Source organism: Triticum aestivum, chromosome 3B, assembly GCF_018294505.1.
Source record: "Triticum aestivum cultivar Chinese Spring chromosome 3B, IWGSC CS RefSeq v2.1, whole genome shotgun sequence".
NCBI classification, from domain to species: Eukaryota; Viridiplantae; Streptophyta; class Magnoliopsida; order Poales; family Poaceae; genus Triticum; species Triticum aestivum.
In genome coordinates, this window is record NC_057801.1 from 18832643 (window position 1) to 18839047 (window position 6405).

General features: G+C 48.6%; 1 pseudogene; it reads right to left on the bottom strand.

Annotated features, from left to right (window-relative positions):
- Positions 1-1155: 1155 nt before the first annotated feature.
- LOC123067165 (probable glucomannan 4-beta-mannosyltransferase 11) lies at positions 1156-4467 on the bottom strand (annotated as a pseudogene).
- Between the last annotated feature and the right edge of the window lie 1938 nt (positions 4468-6405).

The following is a 6405-nucleotide window of genomic DNA, read 5'->3' on the forward strand; positions in this document are numbered from 1 at the left end:
GTTGCAGCCATTACGTTACCCGCGTCCTCCAGCTTCGTGGTTGACGGCGGCGAGCCAGCGGGAGGAGGTGGTCGACGATGGGCAGGTAGAGACGGACACGGTCGACGTCTCGACGTCGGCGGGCAGGAGCAGTCAATCCGGCTCCTTCACTCATCATTCCCCCGCGTGCAGGTGTATAGGAGGAGGTGGTCGTCGACGAGACGATGACAACACGAGGAGCTGCAGGTGTTTGACGATGGCAATGGCTGCCGGCGGCGGCGGCGCTCCCTGCTCGAAGGAAAGTAGGTCGGGGAACGTGGGGTGGGGGCTTTGCCCTAGCGTAGCGACTCGCTGTCTAAGAATACACTGCTGGGCTGCGCACCTGGGCCAAGTATCTCGGTCCACCGAGCTGGCCCGGTCAAAAACAGGACCGGACCGACTTATTTTCGGGCCTGTTTCTGCAGACCGGACCGGTCATTTTTATCAGCGGGCCAGGACCGTTCGGTCCGGTCCGTCGCGGGCCGCGAGCCTGGCCAAAAGCCCGCTCGCCACGTCCAGGCTGACATATAAGCATGGGCGCACATCTCCCTCCTCCGCCCCACGTCGAAAAAGTTATACCACAAATATTCCTCCGCTTGCTAAGCTACATGTCTGAATTTCACTACATTCCAACATTTGTCTGAATTTTTGTTATAAGGTCTGTCCGAATTCAACAGAGTTATAAATGGGGTTGAGCAGATGTACATTTACATGTTTTGGCCGACTACACAACACAACCGCACAAAGTGCTGGTCATCCGCTCTATTCTGAATAAGCTACATCAGTAAGTAAATTGGCACATAATTTTTTACAGAATCTAATGTAAGTAATTGACAGAGCATGTTATTTCATTTACAACTTCTGTTATTCCTCCAGGTGTTGAATGCATCTTTCTGTCATGATGCTTCAGTAATGTTCATCTCCCGTGGTAGCATGTTATTATCAGATGAGCTACCATGCAATTTTAATAGCCTTCTTGGCAGCAAAGAATTAAAGGTTGGATCAGATCTGACCAGGGCCGAGTATAAATCCTTTGTATATCGTTATGTTCTGAGATCGATATGTGCAGGAGAGGGGCTTTGCTAGCACACGGTTTGTCCTAACCATGCGTATCAGCTCCATGAATGGCATGGTAGCTTATTCGGCGCTGGGAGGGCATGTGCCGATGTACTCAAAACCGACGACGAGGAATGCTAGGCCTTGAATGAAGAGGTAGATGTAGTATCCTTTCTTTGCGTAAATCATGTCGTAGCACTCACATATAATTATGCAGGTTCCAACAAAAATCTCTGAGCAGTTGTACCTGATAAAAAGAACACACAAATCAGCCATTATTTGACAAAACTAGAAAACGTTCAAAACGGTAGTCAATATACAGTAAACCAAAGTAGTATATATCATAATGTATTAGCTTCGAGACAACAGACTTTGCTTACTTGTCCCATACTCGTGTTCGCCTCTTCTCGAGCTTTGGTACTAGGGGCGTCGTTAGCTCGACGTCTATCACTTGCACATCATTTAATCCTTCCATGGCTGGCTCTGCCTTGTTGGCATCTCCCAATTTCTCAGTGACCACCCACTCATTGACTCGTCTAGCATCAAGAAGACCAGTTATTGTGGCCTTTATCTGGTGCAATGACATCACATTATCAAGAGGACCCAAACGATCACCAGATGAAATGAACTGAAAGAGTGGCTTTCTAGTGTTAACCGAATGTAATAAACATTACAACTCTCGTTCGATCTTAGGGTGTGTGTTACCTTGGTGATCCAAGCAGGGGCGGAGCCAGGATTTAGGCATATATAGGGGGGGCCAAATGGCAATGAAGCCAAAAAAAAAAATTGTTCGCCTCACTACTACACAATACTTGTATATTCAAGCATCATACACATTTAACTTTGCCTAGACACACTTTTTTTGGTAGCTGGAGCGTCTCTAGCGATAGCTAATATTGGTCAATAATTCCACATAAGAGCCAATAAGACAAATTTTATAATCAAACTACTCTGAAATATGACATGAAATGCATTGCTAAAAACATTTTCTTATGGAAACTTAAGATATATGAACAATCATAATCATGTATAATCAAATGGTTGGCTTTTAGCTTGCATATATATAGATTGGAATGGCAAACCATTGCTGGTTGTATTAGGACATTGTATTGTTCTATTAGCAAAAATTGATCAATGTTGCCAGAATACATACCTACAGAATCAAACCCAGTTCCTCCGCGTCCCCTCGTCAAAGTTGATCGGCTAGTCGTCAATGGCTGGCACGACACATACATAGTTGTTTACAGATGCTGGACGAAGCATTGATGGTTCCCAGCTTTCGAATCATTGCAGGTGCCTATACCCTAGCGCGGCAACACATAAGAAATCACACAACGAAAATAACTAAGATCTGAGGTAGAAGTTCAACACCATACAAGATGAGAATTGAGAGATTAGTAGATGGTGTGATGTGTTAACCTTGGCTAGTTCGTGGCTGCGGCCAGAAGAACTGGTGAGTGGAGTAGCATGTGTCGTTGTATGAATCAGATCTTAGTAGGGGGGAGCAGAGGCAGGCAGACGACGGACGGCGGCGGCGCATCCCTAATCCAATCACGCGATAATCACGGGAGATAATGCCTAGCGTGGACTTCGCCAATGCCAGATTGCACGGGAGATAATGCCTAGCATGGGCCTGTACGTGGGCCTTTTTCTCTTTCTTCAGAGTGCACGTAGAGATAGGGGGGGCCAAGTACGTTGTAGGTGCAAATTAATCGCTGGTATTCGATGATCGCTCGATCGTGGGGGGGGGGGGGGGGGGGGGGGGGGGGGGGGGGGGGGGGGGGGGGGGGGGGGGGGGGGGCCTGGCCCCTGCTCGCCCCCCCTTGTCTCCGCCACTGGATCCAAGAGCCTTACAGAGGGTGATAACAGTTGGAACGTAGACCATGCCCCAGAGAGATATCTGAATCTCAGGGAAGAAAACGGACACTGGGATCGCAAAGCAATAGTAGATGAATGTCACTGTATGAGCAGCAATCTTCCCAACGAAGAAGAAGTCATACAACAGGTGGAGTTTGCTCCAAAATGACACTTTCTGCACAGAGTAAATTAAATTTCAGGCAACAAGATGGTGTGTGTGTGTGGTGATGCATCCTTACATATCAAATAAATACAGACCTTGTTCTGTAGAATCTCTATCAACATTTTCTTGAACAAGTTTGCTGGTCCACATGACCACCTGTGCTGTTGAAATCGGTATGCCTTGATTGTGCTTGGGAGCTCACTCTTGACCTAACCATGCACAAGTCCGAGCATCCTTAGGTTTGTGTCTCGATGGGTTTGATTATTTCTCACAGAAAATCAACTAAATAAAAGAGCATTATTTTTGGCTTACTTTGACGGCGCCAACATACACGAACTTCAAGCCCAGCAGCGCCGTGCGAACAGCCAGGTCCATGTCCTCCAAAGAATTTGGGAACATGTTCTAGCGATCCCAGATTGATTGTGTGCGCCGCACATGCATGTTATTGGCCACTGCTTGCCTACGATCGACGTCTATGTCTATGCGCAGGACTTTATTTCCACTTATCACGGCTGGCAAGAAACTAGTAGTCCACACTGGGTGGAAATTGTTCATGTAGGACAAAGTAAACCAAGGATATCATGGCCTTTGCAGCCAGCTACCTCTTCGTTTCTAAATATAAGACCTTTTAAACATTTCAATACAAACTATATACGATCGTATATAGACATATTTTAACCTATAGATTCACTCATTTTGCTTTGTATATAATGTGTATTGGAATCTCTAAAAAGACTTATATTTAGAAACAAAGGGGTAAATGATTGCGCCTGGTTAATTGATTGCTTGATTGATTACCTTTACAACGGGGTCGGTGGAGTCGTCAAGCACCTGGATTACCACGCGCTCCGACGGCCACTCCAGCGCGCATGCCGCTCCGATTGACACCTTGTACACCTTCATTCATTCCAGAACCACCGCAGCACCAGCTTGCCGCCGGTCAGAACAAAATCGATCAACATTTTCCTATTGAGATCTAGGGAGGAGGAGCTCACCTCGCGCTCGTTGTACATGGGGATCTGCACCAGCACCACGGGGAACGCCGCGCTGCCGCTGCCGACGACGACAATGCCGTCCTCCTCGTCGTCGCCGCCAGTCTTGCATGCTGATGCGGCGATCGGCCCCCACTTGTACCGGCGCTCGGGCCTGTGCCCGAAGGCCTTGGCGGCGTAGCACACGGCCGCGACGAAGAGCTTCTCGAGCAGGATCATCACGGTCATGGCCAGCGACAGGACCACCAGCAGCCGCGCGGCCGGCACCACCAGGAGCGCCCGCACTTGCTTCCCGGCCCATGTGCATTGCGATGCCACGGCCGCCCAGTCAACCCGTACTGGCACCGGCACCTCCGCCCACAGCCTCGCTGTCGCCGCCATGGCCGTCTAGCTAGGAGGACTGGGCGCAGATGCTAGCACGACTGGCTAGGCTAGGTAGGTAGATGGAATAGTGCAGGCATATATAGAAACCAAGTAAACCGGGGAACCAAGCGGTAAAAAAAAAAAAATCAAAGAACCGCGACCATCCCGTACCCCCTCGCTAGCGACCTGCCGAGCCTCCATGACGCCCACGCACGATCCCCACTTCCATCTCCCAGACCACCATTAGCAGCGCATCTGGAGCAGTTGCGCCATCCGCCCCTTCTTCCCCCTTCCATCCTCCTGCTCGCTCGCTCCTCCCACATGGTCGTCGTAGCCGCCACCGCCGACCACCGCCACCATCACGCGGCCAAATCTTCTGCCGTGAAGACGTCCGGGCGCATCTGCCTCCAAGGCTTCTCCTTCTCAACGCTCAACTAGGCCCGTACAACCTCCTCCTTTGCTCCAAGATAGGTGCCCCGCGTCTGTCTCAGCATCCCTACAACCCGTTGATTGGAGTAATTGACAAAAAACTACCAAATTTCATGTAACCGTCCCTCAAAACTACCACATTATAAAAAGTGACCAAAAACTCCAATTTAACGCTGATTTCGTGACAAAAAACTACCATATCGTGTTGATGACTGATTGAAGCGTTTTAAACGAGTTTCTGACAGATCTGGCCCACCGGTCAAGATGGCGGCCGCGCTAATGGCTAACGGCGCTCGCCTGCCGCCCGTTAGCCGCGCGCGGCCCGGTCGGACCAGGACTAACCTGGCCGACCGGCTCGCTCGTCTTCCTTGCCACCCACTCTCCCCCGAGCTCACTCGCTCACTCACTCTGTTCCTCTGCTCTCTGCTCTCCACTGCTTCTTTTCTTCTGCTCTCACTCCGGCGACGCCGCGCCGCGACCATGCCGTCGTGGCCCAACAGCAACGAGACCTCTGACGATGACGAGTACATGAGCGAGTTCAGTGGCCTGCAGATGGAGTATTTCGTAAGTCAGCTCATTCTCTCCTCTCATCTGCTAGGGTTAGGGTTTGAAGAAGGATTGGGATTTCTCCATTTAAGTTCATATATGGGAGGTGTAGTTGATATATATATGTGTTTCCTGCTGTAGCAAACTCCGGATACTGTGATAGATCCAAGCTTTTGTGGGCTTGTCACTGAATCTGACCGCAGGTGCATCCCGCACAGGCAGAGGGCAGGCAAATTCGTGGCATTTGAAGGCACTAACACAGGCAGAAGATTCATAGGATGTGCAACTGAGGTAATGAACCAAGTTGTCATGGCTGTGATTGATTCATTTTGTTCTTTTCTGAATAATGCTGCTACATTTCTCATTTTTGCTTAAGTATAAGAACATTCCTCTGTCTAAATTATGTACTTGTAGCAAGCAGCAGAGAGCAATGGAAACATAGCACTGATTTCAAATTTCTATTATAGAGTTAGCTCGTGTAGTGTAGCTATATATATGACTACTGTTTATGATTTGTTATTGTGAATATGTTTGTTAATGAAGAATAAAGCCCACTGTAAATTATTAAATTTTCAGGATTGTGTGAACTGTGGTGTTTTAGAGTGGGTAGATGCCCCTTGGCCTGTAATTTTGCAAAGGTGCTTAACCAAGCTCTGGGATATGTATCACGAGGAGAACCTTGGTAGAGTCCAAGACAAAGAGGCTCATGAGATAGAGGTTGAGAAACTAAAGAAGGAGCTAGATTCTCTTGGCAATCAATACAGTCAGCTTGTGGATGATGTATCCAAGCTGTTTGATTACTAGGATGGGCAGAGATCCCATGACATGGATCTTACAAGCCAGGCAATCAATGAACTTAAGGAGAAGAAGCATCATCTTGAGGAGCAGGCAAAGATTGGGGTTCAAATGGAGATGCTTAAGCTCAAGAAAGAACAGAGGTGCATCCTGCAGAGTCAAGCTGATATCATTCAAAACACCAGG